General features: G+C 40.0%; 1 long non-coding RNA gene across 7 annotated transcripts in view; it reads left to right on the top strand.

The window, feature by feature from the left end:
* Positions 1-24119, top strand: part of LOC141582823 (uncharacterized) — a 110085-nt gene that overhangs the window by 23600 nt on the left and 62366 nt on the right. For all 7 annotated transcript variants that reach the window (XR_012515732.1, XR_012515735.1, XR_012515731.1 and 4 more), the window contains 3 exons: positions 12186-12246; positions 13563-13839; positions 16121-16257. This is a non-coding gene — a long non-coding RNA (uncharacterized LOC141582823). The remainder of the gene's footprint in view (positions 1-12185; positions 12247-13562; positions 13840-16120; positions 16258-24119) is intronic.

Here is a 24119-nt window from a genome sequence, read left to right as displayed (position 1 = left end):
CCATCCAGGAGCCAGAGCTTGGAGTCAGAAACCTTAGAATTGTATGTGGTGCTCCATTCTATTATGGCTGAACTGGCACCCAAGCAACAAGACAAAATTCATTCCACACTTCCCTTCACTTTCCACAGGCAGAGGAGTCTTTCCCCATGGCCACCACCACCACAGACCCACAGGTTCAGTTAAGGCCCAAGGGCTCATCTGTCAGCTTTTGCTGCATGCTGCCAGGCTTGGAACTTAGCCTTCATGTCAGTGAGCTCCCATTTGGCCCAGGGCAGGTCCAGAGATGCCATCCAAGCCAAGGCCAGGAATCTGAGACCTCAAGAACCTATGTGGTACTCTGCCCCACTGTGGAAGAGCTATTACCTAAGCTGCAAGGCAAAGTCCCCTTTACTTTTCCCTCTGCTTTTCTCAAAAAGGAGTCTCTCCTCATAACCACTACAGCAGGGAATGTGCTGGGTCACACTTCATGTCAGCACATCTCAAGAGTCTCACCCAAGGCCCGCAGTGTGTACTACCTGGCTACTGTTGCTGATTATTCAGGGCCCAAGGGCTCTTTAGTCAGCAGGTGATGAATGCTTTCCTGGACTGAGTCCTTCTCTTCAAGGCAGAAAGCTCCCTTCTGGCCCAGGGTGTGTCCAGAAATGTTCAGGAGCTAAGGACTGGAATGGGTGCTGCAGTACTCTGCCCAATGTCCTTTCTTGTGGCTAAGCTGGTATCCAAGTTTGAGGACAAAGTCCTCTGTACTCTTTTCTCTCCTTTCCTCAAGCAGAAAGGATTCTTTTTCAGAGCTGAGAGCTGCATGGCCTGGTGTTGGAGGAGGGGTGGCACAAGCACTCTCTTGGGTACCCTGGCTGGTGTCTCACTGGATCACAAGTCCCCCAAGTCTGTTGGCTCTGAACCCAGGTCTAGATTGCCTTTTATGTTTCTTTAGGACCCCCAAGCACTTAGCCCCAGTGGCAAGGCTTGCCGACATTCACGTTCTGACTGATGGGATAGGAGATTCCCTTCTGACTAGGGCTGGTCTAAATGTTCCCTCCATGAGCATTGGCTGAATTCTGCCCAGTGCTACTTTCTGCTCTGACAGGGTAGCACTGGGTTCCAATGCAAAGTCCCACAGTCACTGTGCTCTCCCTCCCCCAAGGACACGGATTCTCCAGGCTTCACAGCTGCTGCCAGGGGATGGGGGAGGGGGTGGCATCAGCAATGAAGACTGTCTTTCTTACTGTCTTCAGTACCTCTTTCAGTGATATGTTAAAACCAGGTAATGTGATCAATCAATCACTTGATTTTTGGTTCTTACGAAGGTGCTTTCTTATGTAGATAGTTGTCAAATTTGGTGTTCCCAGAGGGAGGACATTGGTGGAGGCTTCTATTTTGCCATCTTGCTCTGCCTCCTACCCCATATCATATTTTAAACACCTTCATTAGACTATAGCTTACAAATCATAACCTCACACGTTTTAAGGATATTTAGATTATTTTTACCAAATGTAAAGGGTTGTATAACCATCACCATAATTGGGTTTTTATAAGTTTTTATCATCCCCAAGAATCCCATTATGCTTGAATGTAGTTAATCCCTGCACACACACCCAGCCCTATGCAATCACAGATATATTTTCTGTCTATGCATTTGCCTATTTGGGACATTTTATGTAAATGGAATCAATTAATATTTGGTGTTTTGTGTCTGGCATCTTTTACTTATTATAATGTGTTCCAAGTTCCTTCATAATGTAACATGGGTCAGAATTCCATTCCAACTAATAGCTTAAAAATATCTTACTGCATAGACTGACCACATTTTGTTTATTTATTCACCTATTGATGAACACTCCGGTTATTTCTACCTTTTGCTATTATGAATAATGATTCTACATACATTTGTTTACACATTTTTATGTAGAGATTTATCTCGGGTAGGAAAGTAATTACTGTGCCATATGGTAACTCCCTATTTTTCCATTTGAAGAACTGCTAAACTATTTTCATGATTCTGACAGTGATGAGTATAGGCTTAGTCAGGATTTTTATTTTATTTTATTTTTTTAGACTGAGGTAATGGGTTCTGAGAAAAAATACCAGAATTGAAGTGCCCTTCTTGTCACTTCATATCTGGTAGTATGTGATGCCCATCTGACCTCACTGGTGATATTAATCTTAATCACTTGGTTAAGGCAGTATTTGCCAAGTTTCTCCAATGTACAGCAACTGTTTTCATTTGCCTATTTTATTCTTTAGAAGTAAGTTATTAAGTCTGTCCTGCCATCAGGTGATGGGAGGTGGAATTCAGCTTCACCTCATAAAGGGAGCGTATCTACATGTACTATTTGGAATTATTTGATAAAGACAATTTGTCCCCCCACACCTATTTCTTTATTAATTTACACATTTACTTCTATAAGTAGAGATATATGTATATTTATTATATAGGTTGGGTTATTTACTGGATGGGTTTATTCCAAAAGAAAATCCAGCATTATGATTTCTGTGAAGCAGTATAAGTATTTTGACTTAAGAGTCAGGAACCCAAAAAAGAGTTCCCTATTACTATCATAATGTTTCAGTACTACCATATCATTTAACTGTAGCATATAAGACAGGGTTTGTAGATAATACATTTAACCAGACAAATATGAGACATTTTTGTTTCAGATTATTGAATTGCATACTTGGAAATCCCTTCAGAAAGACATAAAAACAGATAAGATAGAGGTTATTTGAAGTGATCATGAAAAATTATTGTTATCATTCAGTAAACCTATTCACATAATCACTTTCAGTGAAGCCAAAATATGGAATGCAGGAGAAAATGTGTGCTTCATTTGAAAGTACAATGTCTATAGCACAGGCTTCATGTTATCAGACCCTGACACTATGAAAGCTATCTTTCAACTTTAACTTTTAGATAATGACAGCATTGGAATATAATCCTTGTCTGTACACAAGCAGATGAATTCTGCCTTGGAAAACAAAAACATTGTCTCCATTTGAATGTTCATTTCAATACCCTTGATCTATAAAGCATCAAAAACGTGGTTGTTGACTTTGGCAAGGTTCATTTCAGTAGAGGGGTGGGGTAACAAATAAAGTACCATTAGAGTGGAGCGACAACTAAGTTGGGGGGAGATTTAGAGGGATATGAGTTGAGAATTAATAATTTTTGTAGAACTTTGGTTACAAGGAAGAGAATATATATAAAGAGGACAGCAACTAGATATATAGAGAGAAGTCCAGGGCATTAAATAATGTTACAATCATCAATTGTAAGAGACTTTATCAGGTTGAAATATTAATAGGAATGAACCATCTTTTGTTAGATCTGACATCTGAATTTGCTGCACCACCCTTTCCACACTTTAATTGCTTGATCCATTCTGGAGAAGCCTAAAACTTAACCAAAGGGATGGTGTAGTTTGACCTTAATGCCTGTTACGTGTAAGAATGTATGGATGGATGGATGGAAGGATGAAAGCATGATATGTCAAATATGTGCTGGTAATTCATGGATTTTTATCTTGGGTCAGTAGGAAAGCAAGATTTACTTGGTTATGGTGTAATGTGCAGCTGAGGGTCACACAGTTTGCAAAAGGTCATATAGGATACCACTGTCTAATTTTCCACTTAGTAGCAGGATGACCCTTAACCAAGTTACTTAACCTCCCCATACATTGTTTCTTCAGCTACAAAACAGTATAGCAGTTGTGTCCTCTACGCCTCAGAAAATACATCAGATGAAAAAGTACCAGCATTCAGGCAATGTGAGTCTCATGGCTCTCTGATCTGAGGTCAGGAGTTCTGCCCTTCTATGGGACTTGTAACTAGTCATGTGGCTCTGCAATTTGTCCCTTTTCATCAAAAATAGCTTCTGTATAAGTTTTAATTTGCATTTCATTGGTGATGTATTTTCAAATATTTCTTGGGCATATGTATTGCTTTTTACATGTATTCTCTGTGTATATCTGTATTATTTATCTATTCTTACATAACAAATTTCCTCACAATTTCACTGCTTATAACAACAAACATACATTAATTCACACCATTTATTTGGGTCAGGAATCATGGCATGGAAAGATTCTAGCTCAGGGTCTCTCACAAGGCTGCAGTCAAGGTCTAGGTAGGGTCTGCTGGCATCTCAAGTCTCAACTGAGGGAGATTCAATTCCAAGCTCATTCATATGGCTGTTGGCAGGCCTCAGGGCTTGACTGCTTCTTAGCCAGGGACATAGATTACTTGCCATGTGGGTAGCTGACAACATGGCAGCTGGCTCTCCTTAGTGCAAGAATAAGAATGTACCCAACAAGCAAGACACAGCCTCTTAGTCATTTAATGTCAAAAACGACATCCATCTCCTCTTCTTGAATATTCTGTCTACTAGTAGCAAGTCATTAACTCCAGCCCAAAGATGGAAGAGATTGCACAAGGAAGTGACTATCTGGAGGTGACGATCAATGAGGAAGTCTTAGAGGCTGCCTACCAATGTCATCATTAGACCTTCTCTCCATACTGGTTACTGAGAATGCTTCATATATTATGAACATCAGCCCCATATACTTTGCAAGTGTTTGCTATAGCCTACACAGACAATATTAATGATTTCTCTTATCATATACAATGTTTTAAATTTTTCAATATAATTTAAAATATAGCTCGTTATATAAATAAATTGAGTACACTGGGCAACTTTACATGTGAGTGCTCAGGGAGATTAGAGAACTCAGATTCCTGGTGGCTTCAGGGTACAACAGGAAAAGCTTTAGTGAAATTCCAGAATCTTGGTCTGCAGTACAATGCTCTATCCCCGAGCTATTCCCCCTCCTGAAATTCCAGAATCTATTATTGAGCAGACATTAGTAAAGCAGTTTCTCTGATTTATTGAACCTCTCCTAATCTCCTATAGCCTGATCTAAAGTATATTTAATAATAGATTACTTCACTAAATGATAAGATTAAAGGAGATACAGCTTACAGTACTTCTTTCTTGTATTAGTTTTGTCAACATTGACTTCCTACCCTCATGTTATCTGTCCCAGAGGAAACATCTCTCTTCCTGACTGAGTCCCTGTGTGCCTCCCACTTTAAAAGCAAGTCAATTCACATGGTCCCCATTCCCAGGATTCTTGGCCTCAGGTTGCATATTTCATTTCAACCCTCATCACTAAGAGGGTTTGTTGCGTGAGTGCCCATGGGAGATTGTAAAATGACCAGTCCCTAAGCCCTCATAGCCCATCATCTACAGAAGAGGTCACGGGGTATATGCAGTGTTTCTCAACCTTCTTTCACCATCTTCTTGATGGAGGCCATTTTAGACATGTTTTTTTCTTACATACACTTTCTGCCCAGAACATGAAATTTTAATACCACAGATGAAGTGTTAACTTTATATATTATGGTCCTTTGTAATACCATAAACCACTGTAATGTCTACCATCTCTCTACCTTCAAGAAACAATTTTGAACCCATTAATAGTAATATCACCTCTCTTAGGAATGCGTAAAAATACCATCATAAAGACAAAAGTTTGAACCCCATTTCTGCCCCTCACTTCATGTATGATAGTGGAATCTTTTTTCAGCCTTTGTTAGCCTGCCCTTGGTCAACTGTAAAAGGGGACTCACAGTGTCTTCGTTAGGAAACTTTTCTGTGGGGTAAGTTAGAAATTTGTATAGAGTAGATGACATCTAGTAGGACTTCAACAGATGGTCATCCTGGCCCAACTTTCTCCTCCCTCCCAAAGTAGTGATGACAGTTACCTAAACCAAACAATATGACTGACATAGAGACCACCTGGAAATGGAGCAAGAAATAGAACAAACTCACACTTACATTATGAATAAAGCTTTGGAGCCTTTCTCTGTTGCAGGACTTTTCTGAGGGATATGGGGAGAAGGAAGAATATTGTCAAACCATTTCTTCAATTTTGCATTATTTTTTGTTCCCTTATTTCATCTTCCAGATTGATATTGGAAAAGCCATTTCCTGTTGAGTCCAAAATGAAGAGGGTGCAAATAAAGAGAAGGCAGGAATCACAAGCCTTTGACCTTTATACCTAACACATTACCACCTACAGGACCCTGCACCCAGATTTCCTCTGCACAACCAGCTTCTTCAAAGAGAGGGAGGCTGTTGAATTAGTACCCATGAGGGCACAATACTAGAAATGTGTAAAACTGTGTTTTTAAGTCCTTGAAAGTCATAATCTATAAGGGAGACTTTGGGGTGTGCTTTGGGGATGTTAAGAGGTAGAATCTCATTTCTGCTTCTTACTAGAAAAGTCTGAAAAAATTGATTTTTCATCAGTGAGTTTGATTTTGTCATCTTCAAAATGAGAAAAATGATGCTTTCTTCATAGAGTCATTGTGAGGAAATTATGCAAAAAATGTAATTGTGCATATTTATCTATAAATATATGATGTGTCATCAAAAAATAGGTGCCATTTTGCACTTTTTTCTCTTAAAATAGTGTTTCTGAGATATCTGTAAATAAGACAACTTTGAGGCTGTTTTGATATTTTTAGCCATGCTGCTGTGACCATTCTTAACACAAGAGCCCAAAACTCTCTGCAATTCAGAGCTAAGAGCACAGTAGCTGATGGGGACCTCACTTGATTTTCTCAAAAATGTTGCCAAGCCAAGTATCTCCACAAAGAAGCTGTACACATTTTTCCTCTTCTAGAAGGGTAATGGAGTTTTCATGACCCCACATTGTCCATATAAAGAGGGTTCTGCATAAATAAAAAATCACCAATTGAGCTTTATTTTTAAAATTTAGTATTATTTCAGAATATTATATGAGTTATAAAGTGGGACCATTATATTTGTATTTAGAAATGTACATGTGAAATATGCTGCCATGGTTAGAATGTTTGCCCCCTCCAAAATTTGATTACCATTGTTAGAAAATTTGATTGCCACTGTGACTTTTTTAGGGGATGGTGTTACTGATGTGAGGTTCTTGGTTCTCAGTGTAACAGGAATTAACATGAGGCCAGGCAAACTTTTCCCAGGCAAGGTTTATTAAGACTTATGCCCAGTAACATTGGGCATAAGGGAGATAGCACAGGAAAAGGAGTCCTCCAGCTGGCTCCCTAAGGGGAATTTCTCTGGGTTTTTTATTGGGTAGGGTAAAGAGATTGACATCAGGAACCTCCACCTCCTGGGGTGATTTATTCCTTCCTGTTATGGTGTCTTCATGCTTGGTCCTGGTTGAAGTCTTGGTACATCCTCAGTGGGTTCAAGATAGTGGTGTTGCTCACTACTGCTGGCCCAGGAAGGGCATATAGTGGCTATTCTGGGGTCTTCTGTGCATGTGGATGTTAGGGTCAACTGCCTTGGGGAAGATTTATGGTTGGAGTGTCTTCTTTAAGGTCCTGTTATCAGCAGGTATGGTGCCTTGAAGTACGATTTATAGTGTAAGGTCTGGATGGTCTGGTAAGGGTCCCTTCTGGCCACAGGGCCCCCCCATCAGCTTGCAGTAGAGGTCCTTGGTGGAACACAGGGGACCTCAGGCTGTGGATGTGCTGATGTAGGTGCCCTTGGCCAGGATGAAGATGGGTAGGTGTGGGCTGAAGCTGCTACCTATCACCAGTGCCCTTGCTGTACCCATCAGTGTCCGGTCAACCAGCAGCAGTAACACAAGGTCCTGAGGGCCACTCATGCACAGTGCGTTGCCAGTGCAGAGCTGTGTACAACACTGTCATCTTCTTGGCTCCAGGCTGCATCCTCCATGCTCCAGGGACAGCATGTGCAGTGAGTTCAGGACAACACATGTAGTGGGAACCCAGCAAGTCTGGAAAACAAAAATGCATTTGTGAGGATGAGGGCTATAAACCAAAAATACCATTTAAATGCCCCCTATGCGATCATCTTAATGGACTTCCTGCTCTGCCAGGGAGGGCACTCTAAAATTTAATCTGAAGGACTAGTTCAGGCCATAACAGGAAGTGGTGGTTGGACATGACTCATCATACCCCTCCAGCATTAATATCAACAGAAACCTTAGGTCTGATAAGAAACATTTACAGTCTATTCTCTCTAAAACCTGCTACTTGGAGGCTTCATCTGTATGATAAAAGCTAGGTCTCTGTAACTCCTTATCATGACCCAGACATTCTTCTCTATAGATAATAACTCTTTCAACCTATTGCCAATCAGAATATGTTTAAATCTACCTATGACCTGGAAGCCACCATCCCCATCCCCCCAACCCCTGCTTTGAGTTGCCCCACTCTTCCAGATTGAACCATTGCAAATCTGACATGTATTGATTGATGTATTATGTCTCCCTAAAATGTGTAAAAGAAAGCTGTACTCCAACCACTTTGGGCACATGTCATCAGGACCTCCTGGGACTGTGTCACAGGCACATCCTTAACCTTTGTGGAAATTCACTCAGGGTGGTGGCACAAATATTAAGGGAAAAATAGTAGAGAAAGTTATATAGTCTCAAACCCTTTTGAAGGCCTAAGGGTTTCTTTATAGTTTCAGTAGAAGTTTCAGCTGAAGGCAGCCTAAATCCCCCTTACATTTAGTTAATAAGTAAAGCAAATAGGTGGGATATGTGGGGGAGTTTACCTAACTAACTTGTTTACTCATGTGGTCTTAAAACTAACCTTTGATCTGGGTGGCCCTCTCAGGGGGAGGCTGACCAGATATTAGATGTTATCCACTAATGGTGTTTGCTTTCGGCATTGGAAATTGTCATTTCATCTTTCACACTAGTGGTGTTGACTCAAACCTTTGTCAGTTAAACTCTACTAAATAAATGCGAGTCTCACTGGCTAGGGAGGGCCAGTGGTTGCAACCGTTTACAGCACTCTCCAGAGAGTCTGTAAACAGCCACAGACCCTCAGCTGAACTGGCAAAGCATACTATCTGTGTGTACTTTATTCATCCCTTGCTGAGTCAGGGTCTGCAGGACAGACATCTGCAGGGTGTGACTCCGACAAACCTTGGCAAAATAAACTTTCTAATTTAATTGAGACTTGTCTCAGATACTTTTTGGTTTGAAGAGGCAAGTCCCATCCCTACTACTCTGTCTCAGTGGGACCGTCAATGAAAAAAAGTCAAACTTGGTACAATACTGGAAGAGATTTATTCTGAGCCAAGTATAAGTGACCAATGGCCTATGATACAGCCACAGGATATTCTGGGAAAATGTACCAAAATGGTCAGGCTACGGCTTGGGTTTTTGTTTTTGTTTTTGTTTTCGGAGACAGAGTCTTGCTCTGTTGCCCAGGCTGGAGTGCAGCAACATGATCTCAGCTCACTGCATCCTCCACCTTCTGGGTTCAAGTGATTCTCCTGTCTCAGCCTCCTGAGTAGCTGGGACTACAGGTGCATGCTACTACACCTGGCTAATTTTTGTATTTTTAGTAGAGACTAAGTTTTGCCATGTTGCTGGGCTGGTCTCGAACTCCTGACCTCAGGTGATCCACCTATCTCAGCCTCCCATACAGCTTGATTTTATACGTTTTAGGGAGACATAAGTTATCAATCAATACTTAATACAATGTACATTGGTTTGGTCAGGGAAGGCAGGAAATTGGAAGCCAGGGAGGGGGCTTCCACATCAGAAATGGTTTTAAAGATTTTCTGATGGCAATTGGTTGAAAGAGTTATCTAAAGACCTGGAATCAATATGAATGTCTGGGTTAGGACAAGGGGTTGTGGAGACCAAGGTTTTATCATGCAGATGCAGCCTTCAAGGAGAGGCTTCAGAGCTCTTGTCAGACCTAAAAATGTGCCAGACTCTTAGTTAATTCTCTCCTGGATCAGAGGAAAGACCTGGAAAGGAAAGAGAATTCTTTACAGAATGTAGATTTTCCCCGGAAGAGACAGCTTTGCAGGAGCATTTCAAAATATGTCAAGGAAATATGTTTTGGGATAAAATGCTTTGATTTATTTCAGGGCCTGCTATCTTGTGATGCGATACTAGAGTCAGTCTGGAATTTGGTGTCTTATTGCTACAAAAAGTCTTGTTTGTCAGTCTTAAGATCTCTTTTAATGTTAATGCTGGTTAGTTGTGCCTGAATTCCAAAGACAGAAAAATATAATGAGGCATGTCTGACCACCCATTCCCACCATGGCCTGAACTAGATTTTCAGATTTACTTTGGAATGCCTTTGGCCAAGAGGGGAAGCCTATCAGTCCGTTGGGGGTCTTAGAATTTTACTTGTGGTTTATAGGACTTTGGGAAGTGTTTGGTCTGTGAAGGCTCTACCTTCATGAATGGATTGTCATTATTACAGAAGGTGGTTCATTATTGTAGGAGTAAATCTGTTATAAAAGGGTGCATTCAGCTCCCTTTTGCCTCTTGCCTTCTTCCCTGTGATGACACACCAAGAAGGTCCTCACCAGATTCTGGTCCCTGAGTCTTTGATTTCTCATCCTTCAGAACGGTGAACCAATAAAATTCTGTTAATTATAAATTACCCAGTCTCAGGTATTGTCTTATTGCAGCAAAAAGAGAGTAAGACAGAAAATTGGTGTTAAGAAGCCTGGCTGTTACTATAAAAAGTATCCGAAAATGTAAATACAGTTTTAGAAGTGGATAATCCACGGCTGGAAAATTTTGGAGGATCAAGTTAAAATAGCCTGAATTTCCATAAATGGAGAAATGTAGGTGAGGGCTCAAAGAAGAGAACTGTAGGGAAAGTCTGAAACTTCTTAGAGATAACGTAAGTGGTAATTGCTGCGTGAGGTGTCAGAGCCTCAGCATCAGAAAGTGGTCTACTAGCAGGTTGGTAAGAATTACTGACAACAGTATAGGTTTGAACAAGGAAAGTTTTATTAGAAAGAAAGAAAGTTGCAGAAGAATGCGGTGTTGACGGACCTTAAAGTGGGAGCTTAAATTTTATTTGGACCATATTGGCCATGTAGGTCATGATAAGCGATTACATTTGTAGACATTTTGGTGCCTTAATGTCAGCAAGTGTTGCACAATGACTTTTGGCATGCATGCATTCCAGAGGTGTATAGAAATTCTAGTTACTTAGAAAAGTTTTGAAAGAAATCTGGAACCTTTAGGCACTAGGGAAGCTTAATTACTTCTAAATTCCTCAGATAAGGAACTTTGACTCAGGAGGGCCTGTTTGATGGTCACCAGGTGTTCTTGGCTTACTTCATTACACATCTAAATTCCTCAGATAAGGAGTCCTTGTCTCCTACTCGATGGCCACCTCGTGATTTTGCTCTCCTGATTTTCCCCGACAAATATTTTGGTAAAATCTTTGACTCTTTAGTAATGATCAGAATGTTTGTAGAAATATGGACAGTAAAGGCCATTCTGATGAGGTCTCACATAGAAATGAGGAACAAAGTATTATAAACTGGAGGAAAGGCCGGCCGTCTTCATTATAAAGCAGCAAAGAACTTGGCTGAATTGTTTCTGTGCCCACACAAGGGCTTTGTGGAAGGCATAGTTGAAGAGCAATGAGCTAAGAAATCCAGCGAAACATCTAAACAAAAAAGCATTCAATATGTTGTGTGTCTTCCTTCAACTGCATATGGTAAAGTGCTAGAGAAAAATGATTTAAAGATGGAATTTGTAATTAAAAGGGAGCCAGGCACAGTAGCTCGTGCCTGTAATCCCAACACTTTGGGAGGCCAAGGCAGGTGGATCACTGGAGACTTGTTGCAGAGGTGGAGTAAAATCAGGGAGCCCTCACTAGGGCAATGCCCAGTGGAAACCCAGCTTCGATAACGGAAGTTCTGTTGGGCATTGCCTTAGTCAGTGCTCTCTCCAGTCAGAACTGTTGGGTCAGAGCCACTGCAGGGAGTCCCCACTCAAACAATGCCTAGTAGAATTTTGGGAGTGGACTGCCCAAGAGACCCTAGAACTGTAGGGCTACTAGTGTGTAACACCAGCCTAAGAGAGCTGCAGGCATGAGACTCCAACCTATGAGAACTACTTTATGGGCTAAGCCCAGAAAAGCCATAGGGGCAGGACTGCCTAAGGCCTTGGGGGCCCAATTTCACCTCAGTGTGTCCAGGAGGTAAGACATGTTAAGGAAGCTTATTCTGGAGCATTAAAATTTAATGTTCACCCCGTTGAATTTTGGACTTACTTGGGATGGGACCCTCTTTTCTTGTCTATTTCTGCTTTTTGGAAAGGGAGTGTCTATCCATTGCCTGTTCCACCATTATATTTTAAAACACATAACTTGTTTGGATTTCACAGGCTCACACCTGGAGAGGAATTTGCTTCAGGATGAATGATGCCTTCAGTTAATATGAGTCAGGTAAGACTCTGGACTTAGGCCTTTTGAGTTGATGTTGGAACGAGTGAAGACTTATAGGGCTATTGGGATGGAATGAATGTACTTTGTATGTGAAAAGGACATGAGTATTGAGGGGCCATTGATGAGATGCTATGGTTTAAATGTTTGTCCCCACCAAAACTTGTGTTGAAATTTGATTGCCATTATTACGGTATAGGTTGAGTATAACTTATTCAAAATGCTTGGGATTAGAAGTGTTTTAGCTTTCAGATTTTTAAATATTTGCATTATACTTACCAGTTGAGCATTCCCAAATCAAAAAATTCAAAATCTGAAATGCTCCAGTGAGTATTTCTGCAGGTTATATTTGCATTGAAATGCTTCTGATATTGGAACATTTCAGATGTCAGATTTTCGGATTTGAGATGCTCAACTTGTATTAAGACGTGGGGTCATTAAGAAGTGATTAATTAGCTAGGCATGGTGCTGTGTGCCTGTAGTCCCTTCTGCTTGGGAGGCTAAGAGAGAAACACTTGAGATTTGAGAATACAGCAAAGTATCCTCCAATTTGAGGATACAGTGAACTATGATTGCAGCCTGGATGAGAGTGAGGCCCTATCTCTTAAAATAAATTTTAAAAAAGAGGTGATTTTAAAAGACTTAGGCCCTGACTCTTTAAAAAAAAAAGTTGGGGGGTGGGGGCTCTGCCTTCATGTAGATTAATGCCATTATCACAGGGGTATGTTTGTTATTATACAAAGGCAAGTTTGGCCCCCTTTCACTCTCCCGTCCTCTTGCCTTCCACCATGTGATGACACAGCAAGAAAGCTCTCACAAGATGCTGGCATCTTGATCTTGAACTCCCTGGCCCCCAAAACTGTGATGCAGTGCATTTCTGTTTATTATAAATTACCTAGTCTCAGGTATTTTGTTACAGCAGTGCAAACGAACTAAGGCATGTGCCATTCATAAAGAAACAAGATAGGGAAACGTGCAAAGTAATCTAAAATTCCAACAAAAGTATATCACATTAGCAAATATTAAGAATGTTGAAATACATTATTTGCACAGATCTAATAAAACATGGACTTTCATCTTGTATTTTGTTGGAACACATTAGTATAACAGATTTTAAAGTTTAATCAAGCTAGCTTTTAATGTTCATGCTCTTTGACAAAGCAATGTTTCTATGGCAACTTATCATCCAGATACAGCCTATAGAGGCCATAGCCATCATCACTTATGTGTCCCAGCTGTTTCAGACCGAGCATTTTCCTAGCTGGCTTGTTGCCTTCAGCCCCACTGACCCTGCTTCATCCATTCTTCCATCCAAACAGGGAAATCTGTCTCAGGTGAATCCACCTCAAGCATTGATATGGAGCCATGCCTATGTTCTTCTGTCTCTTGGTTCAAACTAGAAAATCTACCATGACAAGATGCTACAAAACATGTATTCCTCACCAAAATAGACCATCCATGGAGCTACTTCAAGCACTGATATGGAAGAGTGCTCAGGTCTCTACTCCTGGAGGGACCTGTAGACATCTAATCTCATCCCTGCCTGGAAGAAGTCTGCCGCCTGTCTCTGTTCTGTGTCTTCAAAGGCATAGGCAGGTGAGGGGCTTTGGCTTCTGCTTTTTGCCATGCCAAAAACCTCCATTCAGACAAGGGGAAAGGGCACAAAGACTGGCTTCCTCCTGCAGAAAGGGTAAATACAGGGAGAACAGAGATCAACCTCACAGTACCAAGCATCCTGATAAATTTGCGAAAGGGTTAAGATGTTTTTATTGATGTCATATCTAAGAAAGGTTTACCTACTCAGTCACAAGGATTTACTCCTGTCTTTTCTTGTAGGAGTTTATGCATTTGGATTTTATAATTAGGTCTCAGATTCATTTTGTGTTGATTTTGTATATGTTGTGTTATATGGATTACAGTTTATTTGTATGTATATGGATATCTACTTAATACAGAACCATTTGTTTAAAAGACTATTTTTTTTTCTCCACTGAATAGTCTTTAAATCTTTGTCAAAAATCAGTTGTCCATTTGTACATGGGTTTATTTCTGGATTCCTTATTCTGTCCTTTTGATCTACTTTTCCCCTTCGATGTCAATAGCACACTGTCTTGATTACTGTAGGTTTATAATGAGTTTTGAAATTAGGTAGTGTTTGTCCTATACTTTTGTTCCTTTTTACAGTTGTTTTTCACAGTTTAGGTGCTTTGTATTTGTATATGATTTTAACACCCACTTGCCAGTTTCTTTGAAAAATGTGTAGAATATTTATTGGAATTGCACTGAATCTGTATATTAGTTTGTGGGAAATAAACATCTTAATACTGAGTCTTCTGACTCATGAACGCAGTATGCCCCCTACTTCTTTGGGTCTTCCTTAATTCTCTCAGCAATGTTTTGTAGTATTCAATTTACAAATGTTCCACATCTATGAACAGGTAATTCATAAATATTTCATACTTACTGATGCCACTGTCAATGGCGTTATTTCTTAAATAGAATTCTTAATTATTATATTTTCACTGAACCATCAGCATTCAAGTTTTTAATAATAGCTATTGAAGAATCTTGGCAAAAAGCACAGGCTACTCTAGGATGGAAAAGGTATTTGATGCTTAATGTCCATGTACATGTATTTCTGTATCAGCTTTTAGAAATCATTGGCAATACACTGAAACTAGGGATAAAAATGTACCACTGACAGTTCTACATGTAATCTCCAGAAAAGTCAATTACTAAAATAATATGGGTTAGTAGCGTTCAACTTTATGTTTATGCTATATTTGAATATGTTACAACATGAAGTTGTACTTTTTTGTCCCCAGTAAACCCACCTTAAAAAATTTTTGGGATCTTGGATGGTGACAGAGCTTTAGGGAGAGGACATGCATATATATGAGTATTTGTGAATGTATCAATTTGTGTGTTGCTGAAGCTGCCAGAAATGTGTATTATAAGACTGATTATTATGTATTATGTCAGCCATATTCATTTCCTAGCACATGTTAGTAGCAAGATATAGGGGGTTGTTTGTTTTTTCCCACTGTTCCTTGGCTAGCCTGGTTACCATGGTGACTCAGTGACTCATGGGGATTTAGTATAGAGCGTCCATTTACGATTTTTGCTTGCGTCACTTATTTCTATGATAGTTGTGAAGTGTTGTTTTTACATTTCTGATATTTCTTTCAAAATTATGAGTTGGCGTTTAGAACACGGCAGAGTTTTCTCTTCTTATTTATCTGTGTTTGTATGTATCAGTGTGACTCAGATATTCTCATTTTTCCCAAAGGATTACCCTGTGCTATTATTATTATATATTTTGAGGCTCAAATTGTCCCAGAATTGGCCAGTGGAAAGACCTTAAAGTTGACTTCAGTGTCCAATTGACACCTCCCTAAAATTCCTTGAGCATGTACTTTGCTCTATATATGTCCTCATCTGTAGAAAGGAAGTAATGATGCCCACCTCAGAGCATAGCTTTGAGCATTTGAAGATAAAAATTCTGAAGATAACAAGCCACATTGTATTGAATCTAGTAGGCCTTCAACAAATGTAAGTTCCCCACTCCAACTTAGCCTCCTTCATTTTGTCAGTGCGATGTCTCTGACATTAAAATTAACATCATGAATACCAAAGATAATACTTGGAAATGTGACAGAAAGCAGGGATAATTCCACATTTCTATTATGTGCAATCTTGAGTATCACTGCTGTGTCAGGGTGGGGACAGTGAGATGAAACTCGGGGAGAAGAAAAACTTCATTGCACAGCTTCCAATTAACTGAATGGGGGATAGGTAAAACATCATCACACGTAGAACCTTCTTAGCCATCCTCTCTTTCCTCTCTATTTCATGTGCTTTCTTATTTCCCTTCTAGTGTAACATCAGAGAAAGGGTAGACTCTATACCCTAGAACCTGGAGCTAACAGAGGAAAAAATGTGATGTGGACTCTGCTAGACAGGCTACTGGAGTAAGGGTGAAGCGATGAAGGTCTCGTCATTGGGACATATTAAGTAAGTCATTTCCCTTCCATCAGCCTCATCTATACATCAGGATAATAATTCCCAATCTTCCTGATCACACAAGAATACTCTGGAGATTAACTGTGATCTCATATGAGAAAGCAATCTGTGATCTTAGGTGGCAAAGAAGGACCAGCCACTTTTGAGTAATTACCTTAACAGAGATAATCCAGATGTCCCAGAGCTCTCCATGGTGGACATTACATTAATGGCACAGTAATGTGAGCTGTTTTCATCAGAATTTTACCAAGTGTGGTCCATGGACTACTTCCTCAAAATCATCACAGATTGCCTGTTAAAATAGTAGATATTTGGGTCTACCAAAAATTAGCTGAATGAAAAACAAGGAGGTATGGTAGGAGGTATCTATATTTTGAGAAATTGTTCCAATTGATTGTGGTATTCATCCATGTTTGAAAAGCACTGCTGTGGATTTGCAACAAGGTCCATGAAAAGTTTGATTCCTTTCATGTCTAATTTCATCATTGGCTGCTCCTTCTACTCGGCTTTTATATCTGTGTCATTTCTGTTGTGTAAAATTGTTAACAGTTCCTTCAATTTAGTAATTTTCATTCAGTGATTTATGTGTGAAGCATTAATCTAAGCATTGGGGAAATGGCACAGAGAACAAGACAAACATGGTCCCCGGGCATATCATTCTAGTTTGAGAAAACTGGTAATAAGCAGGTAAACAAATCAATGAGCAGGGTAATTTCATATGGCGATTTGTGTTTTAAACACATGTAGAGTAGAAAATGACCAAGATAAAAATAATTATAGATGAGGTTGTAAGTGAAGCTCCTTTTCAGGAAGTGACATTTAAGCTGAGTCCTGGATGACAAAAAGAAGCTAGGCACAGACTGACTTTCTGCCAGTGTGTCTACAGTGTAGATAGATACCATGTGTTCCAAAAGCAGAGAAAAGCTCAAGTGCCTACAGCCTGGCAGACAATGCACAGACTGGTAAGATGAGGTTGAAAGGGCAGATAGGAGCCATATTGTTTAAGCCATTGTAAGGTGTTTGGAATGTATTGTGAGTGTTTGGGGTTAGAGAATGAGAACAATATCATCTGATTCATATTTTCAGAAAGTGACTCTGGTCACTGTGCAAAGAATGGACTGGAGAGGGAGAAGATAGTGTGTGGCAATAACCATTAGAAAATGTTGCAGAAGTCTAGGGAGGAGCAAACTGATGTTATCAGTGCTTCAGCCATGTGCAGAGAGAGAACTGGACCTTGACAGGATGTGTTTTGAGGTAGGGAAGGTAAGACCTGCAGTATCTGTGTGTGTGAAGTATGTAGGGATAAGGCAGAATAAAGTATGACCCTTCCGCTTTTTGTACAGCCACATGGAAAAATGGTAGTGCTATTTTGTGAGATCAGTCATTCCAAGTGCTTTTGAGACATTCTTAAGTTAATTAAAATTTAGGTCATCCAAGGTTGGTTGTAGTGAAAATTAGAGATTTTTTAAAATGCAGGTTGTATAAGAACTTCCCAAGCCTAGCAAGGCAGTCCAACATTCAAATCCAAGAAATACAGATAACTCCACAAAGATATTCCTCAAGAAGAACAACCTCAAGGCACATAATGGTCAGATTCACCAGGGTTGAAATGAAGGAAAAAATGCTAAGGGCAGACAGAGAGAAAGGTCAGGTCACCCACCAGAGGGAAGCCAATCAGACTCACAGCGAATCTCTCAGCAGAAACCCTACAAGTCAGAGGAGAGTGAGGGCCAATATCAACATCCTTAAAGAAAAGAACTTTCAACCCAGAATTTCATATCCAGCCAAACTATGCTTCATAAGTGAAGAAGAAATAAAATCCTTTATGGACAAGCAATTATTGAGAGATTTCATCACCACCAGACCTGCCCTACAAGAGCTCCTGAAAGAAACACTAAGCAGGGAAAGGAACAAGTACCAGCCACTGCAAAAGCACACCAAATGACCAAGACCAAAAATGCAGTGAAGAAAATGAGTCAACTAATGGGCAAGGAAACCAGCCAGTAACAAAATGGCTGGATCAAATTCACACATAACAATATTAACATTGAATGTAAATGGCCTAAACGCCCCAATCAAAAGACACAGACAGGCAAACTGGACAAAAAGTCAAGACCCATTGGTGTACTGTATTCAGGCAACCTATTTCACATGCAAAGACACACATAGACTCAAAATCAAGGGATGAAAGAAGATTTACCAGGCAAATGGAGAACAAAAAAAAGCAGGGGTTGCAATCCTAGTCTCTGATAAAATGGACTTCAAACCAACAAAGATCAAAAGAGACAAAGAAGGTCATTACATAATGGTAAAAGGATCAATCCAACAAGAAGAGCTAACTATCCTAAATATATGCACACCCAATACAGGAGCACCCAGATACATAAAGCAAGTTCCTAATGACCTAAAACAAGATTTAGACTCCCACAAGATAATAGTGGGAGACTTCAACACTCCACTGTCAAAATTAGACAGATCAAAGAGACAGAAAATTAACAAGGACTTGAATCAATGAGACAGAAAATTAACAAGGAAATCCAGGACTTGAATGCAGAGTTGGACCAAGCAGACCTAATAGACATATACAGAACACTCCACCCCAAATCCACAGAATATACATTTTTCTCAGCACCACATCACATTTACTCTAAAATTGACCACATAATTGGAAGCAAATTACTCCTCAGCAAATGCAAAAGAATGGAAATCATAACAGTCTATCAGACCACAGTGCAATCAGGTTAGAACTCAGGATTAAGAAACACACTAAAGTCCACACAACCACTTGGAAACTGAACAACTTGCTTCTGAGTGTCGACTAGACAAACAATGAAATGAAGGCAGAAATAAAGATGTTCTTCAAAACCAATCAGAATGAAGACACAACTGACCAGAATATCTGGGACACCTTTAAAGCAGTGATGTGAGGGAAATTTATAGCAATAAATGTCCACATGAGAAACAAAGAAAGATCTAAAATTGACACCCTATCATCAAAATTGAAAGAGCTAGAGGAGGAAGATCAAAAAAACTCAAAAGCTAGCAGAAGACAAGAAATAACTAAGATCAGAGCTGAACTGAAGGAGATAGAGACACAAAAAACCCTTCAAAAAATCAATAAATCCAGGAGCCGTTTTTTTGAAAAGATCAAGAAAATAGACCAGTAGCCAGACTAAGAAGAAAGAAAAGAGAGAAGAATCAAATAGATGCAATAAAAAAAAAGATAAAGGGGATATCACCACTGATCCCACAGAAATACAAACTACCATCAGAGATTACTACAAACAGCTCTATGCACATAAACCAGTAAACCAGTAAGAAATGGAAAAATTCATGGACACTTGTACTCTACCAAGACTAAACCAGGAAGAAGTTGAAAACCTGAATAGACCAATAACAAGGGCTGAAGTTGAGGCAGCAATCAATAGCCTACCAACCAAAACAAATCCAGGTCCAAACAGGTTCACAGCAGAATTTTACCAGACGTACAAAGAGGAGCTGGTTCCATTTCTTCTGAAACTATATCAAACAATATAAAAGGAGGGAATCCTCCCTAACTCATTTTATGAAACCAACATCATCCTGATACCAAAACGAGGCAGAGACTCAACTAAAAAAGAAAACTTCAGACCAATATCCATGATAACATTGACGCAAAAATCTTCAATAAAATACTGGCAAACTGATTGCAACAGCACATCAAAAAGCTTATCCATCACAATCAAGTAGGCTTAATCCCGGGGATGCAAGGCTGGTTCAACATACACAAGCCCATAAATGTAATCCATCACGTAAACAGAACCAAAGACAAAAACCACATGGTTATCTCAGTAGATACAGAGAAGGCCTTTGACAAAATTCAGCAGCCCTTCATGCTAAAAACTCTCAATAAACTAGGTATTGATGGAAAGTATAATAAAATAATAAAAGCTATTTATGATAAACCTACAGCCAATATGATACTGAATGGGCAAAAGCTGGAAGAATTCCCATTGAAATCAGGCACTAGACAAGGATGCCCTTTCTCACCACTCCTATTCAATATAATATTGGAAGTTCTAGCCAGAGCAATCAAGCAAGAAAAAGAAATAAAGGGTATTCAATTAGGAAAGAAGAAAGTCAAACTGTCTATATTTGTAGACGACATGATTGTATATTTAGAAGACCCCATTATCTCAGGCCAAAATCTCCTGAAACTGATAAGCAACTTCAGCAAAGTCTCAGGATACAAAATCAATGTGCAGAAATCAAAAGCATTCCTATACATCAAGACAAACAGAGAGCCAAATCAAGAGTGAACTCCCATTCAAAATCACTACAAAGAGAATAAAATACCTAGGAAAACAACTAACAAAGGAGGTAAAGGACCTCTTCAAGGAGAACTACAAACCACTGCTCAACGAAATAAGAGAGGACACAAACAGATGGAAAAACATTCCATGCTCATGGTTAGGAAGAATCAATATCATGAAAATGGCCATACTGCCCAAAGTAATTTACAGATTCAATACTATCCCCATCAAGCTACCAATGACCTTCTTCACAGAACTGGAAAAAAACACTTTAAACTTCGTATGGAATCACAAGAAAGCTCGCATAGACAAGACAATCCTAAGCAAAACGAACAAAGCTGGAGGCATCACACTGCCAGACTTCAAACTATACTACAAGGCTACAGTAATCAAAACAGCATGATACTGGTACCAAAACAGAGACAGAGAACAATGGAACAGAACAGAGGCCTCAGAAGCAACGCCACGAATCTACAACCATCTGATCTTTGACAAACTTGACAAAAAGAAGCAACGGGGAAAGGACTCAATGTTTAATAAATGGTGTTGGGAAAACTGGCTAGCCATGTGCAGAAAGCAGAAATTGGACCCCTTCCTGTCACCTTACACTAAAAGTAACTCCAGATGGATTAAAGATTTACACATAAAACCTAACACCATAAAAATCCTAGAAGAAACCATAGGCAAAACCAACCAGGACATAGACATAGGCAAGGACATCATGACTAAAACACCGAAAGCATTGGCACCAAAAGCCAAGATAGACAAATGGGATCTAATTAAAATTCAGAGCTTCTGTACAGCAACAGAAACCATCATTAGAGCAAACCAGCAACCAACAAATGGGAAAAAAAAGTTTGCAATCTACCCATCTGACAAAGGGCTAATATTCAGAATCTACAAAGAACTAAAACAGATATACAAGAGAAAAACAACCCCATCCAAAAGTGGGTGAAGGATATGAACAGACACTTTTCAAAAGAAGACATATATGAGGCCAACAAACATATGAAAACATACTTACCATCACTGGTCATTAGAGAAATGCAGATCAAAACCACATTGAGATACCCTCTCGTGCCAGTTAGAATGGCAATCATTAAAAAATCTGGAGGCAACAGATGCTGGAGAGGATGTGGAGAAATAGGAACACTCTTACACAGTTGGTAGGAGTGTAAATCAGTTAAACCATTGTGAAAGACGGTGTGGAGCTTCCTCAAGGATCTAGAAATAGAAATTCCATTTGACCCAGAAATCCCATTACTGGGTATATACCCAAAGAACTATAAAATGTTCTACTATAAAGACACATGCACACGTATGTTCATTGCAGTCCTGTGTACAATAGCAAAGACCTGGAACCAACCCAAACACCCATTAATGATAGACTGGACAAAGAAAATGTGGCACATATATACCATGGAATACTACGCAGCCATAAAAAACGATGAGTTTGTGTCCTTTTAGGGACATGGATGAATCTGGAAACCATCATTCTCAGCAAACTGACACAAGAACAGAAAACCAAGCACCACATGTTCTCACTCATAGGTGGGTGTTGAACAATGAGAACACATGGACTCAGGGAGAGGAGCAACACACACTGGGGGCAGTTGGTGGGGGATAGAGGAGGGTCAGCGAGGGGTGAGGAGGGTGGAGAGGGATAAAATGGGGAGAAATACCAGATATAGTCAAAGGGGCAAGAGAGGCAGCAAACCACTTGGTTATGTATGCACCTATGCAACAATCCTGCATGACCTGCACATGTACCCCAGAACCTAAAGTAAAATTTTTAAAAAAAGAATAATTTAGATGTTTCTAGCATAAAGAAAACACAAATAGTTAAGGTGATGGATATCTCAGTTATAGTGATATGATTTTTTTTGTTTTGTTTTTTTGAGATGGAGTCTTGCACTGTTGCCCAGGCTGGAGTGCAATGGTGCGATCTCGGCTTACTGCAACCTCGACCTCCCAGGTAAACGCAACTCTCCTGCCTCAGCCTCCTGAGAAACTGGGATTACATGTTGGCCAGACTGGCCTTGAACTCCTGACCTCATGATCCACCCACCTCAGCCTCCCAAAGTGCTGTGATTACAGGCGTGCTGCATGAGCCACCGTGCCTGATCACTGATAAGATCTTTACAAATACATGAATGTGTTAAATTTTCACATGTACCCCCCAAAATGTGAACCTCTATTACGTATCAATTAAAAAAATAAATAAAGGTAATAGGAATGTTCAGAGAAAGAGATACACTTGCTAATTTCCATTTTATGGATGAGAAACTGAGTGGCATAGAGAATAAGGACTTTGCCTAAGACTACATAGTTAGGGAGTGGGACAGCTTGGATTCGTGTCTGGGATGTCATGCTTCAGAGCCAGGAAACTCACAGATTTGTGGTTAGGTGAAAGAACAGTCTGCACAAGCATGCATGTTTTAGGAATGCATTTAAAGTAATACTTAGTATGTTAATAGATGTATAAAAAACTGGCCCTAGTAATGAAAAGGTGAATTGTGACCTTGGTAAGATCACATTCATTACAATCCCGGCAACGGAAGTCATAGTGCAGTGGGATAGGGGGTTACTGGGGAGTAAAGAATGTTAACAAGGAATGCAGAAAACTATTTTTAGAGCTTTAACTTTGAAGAAGAAAGAGGAGAAAGAGAGGAGGAGGAGGGGGAGGAGGAGGAGAGGGGAAGGAGCGGAGGGGAGGAAGAGGGGAAGGGGGAGGAGGGGAGGTACGGATATATTAAGTGGAAAAGATAGGTTGCCAAAGAAGGTGAGAACTGTGATTGCACTTTTGGAGAAGACTGTGATGTGTGTTGGGGGGTGAACATGTTCGTGTGCACCTCATCGACAGGAATGCATCTGAAGAGTATGCATTATCCTAAGGGATAACAGACCCCTTGGGGTCAGGGGATAGGAGGAAGGTCAGAGAGATGCAGGATAATTTAAATGTATTGAAGTGCTTTTGTATAGTGTTTGAAATTTTGTATTCAGGGGGAAAAAGTATTTTAATAAAAATTGAAAACAGAAAGTACTTGTGATAAGATTGACAAAAGTAATCTGCACATATATTCCATATTTCTTTTTACTTTGGAAAATCATTAATTGTAGTCAATTTTATGGGGAAACACAGCAGATTTTAAAAGTGAATGGACTAGCTGGGTGCAATGGCTCATGCCTGTAATCCCAGCGCTTTGGAAGGCTAAGGTGGGCAGATTATGAGGTTGGGAGTTTGAGACCAGCCTGGCCAACATGGTGAAACCCTGTCTCTACTAAAATAATAATAATAGTAATACAGAAGGATTGGCCAGGCAGGGTAGTGTGCGCCTGTGGTCTCAGCTACTTGGGAGGCTGAGGCAGGAGTATCACTTGAACTTGGGAGGCGGAGGTTACAGTAAGCCGAGATCACACCACTGCACTCCAGTCTAGGCGACAGAGTGAGACTTCATCTCAAAAAAAAACAAAAAAGAATAGACTGTGTGTGTGTGCATGTGTGTGTCTGTATATGTTTCTAAATAGTCCAGCTTTACTACCTCAAATACAGCTCACAGT

The sequence above is a fragment of the Saimiri boliviensis genome, chromosome X (genome assembly GCF_048565385.1).
Source record: "Saimiri boliviensis isolate mSaiBol1 chromosome X, mSaiBol1.pri, whole genome shotgun sequence".
NCBI lineage: Eukaryota > Metazoa > Chordata > Mammalia > Primates > Cebidae > Saimiri > Saimiri boliviensis.
This window is presented reverse-complemented; position numbering and strand designations above follow the sequence as displayed.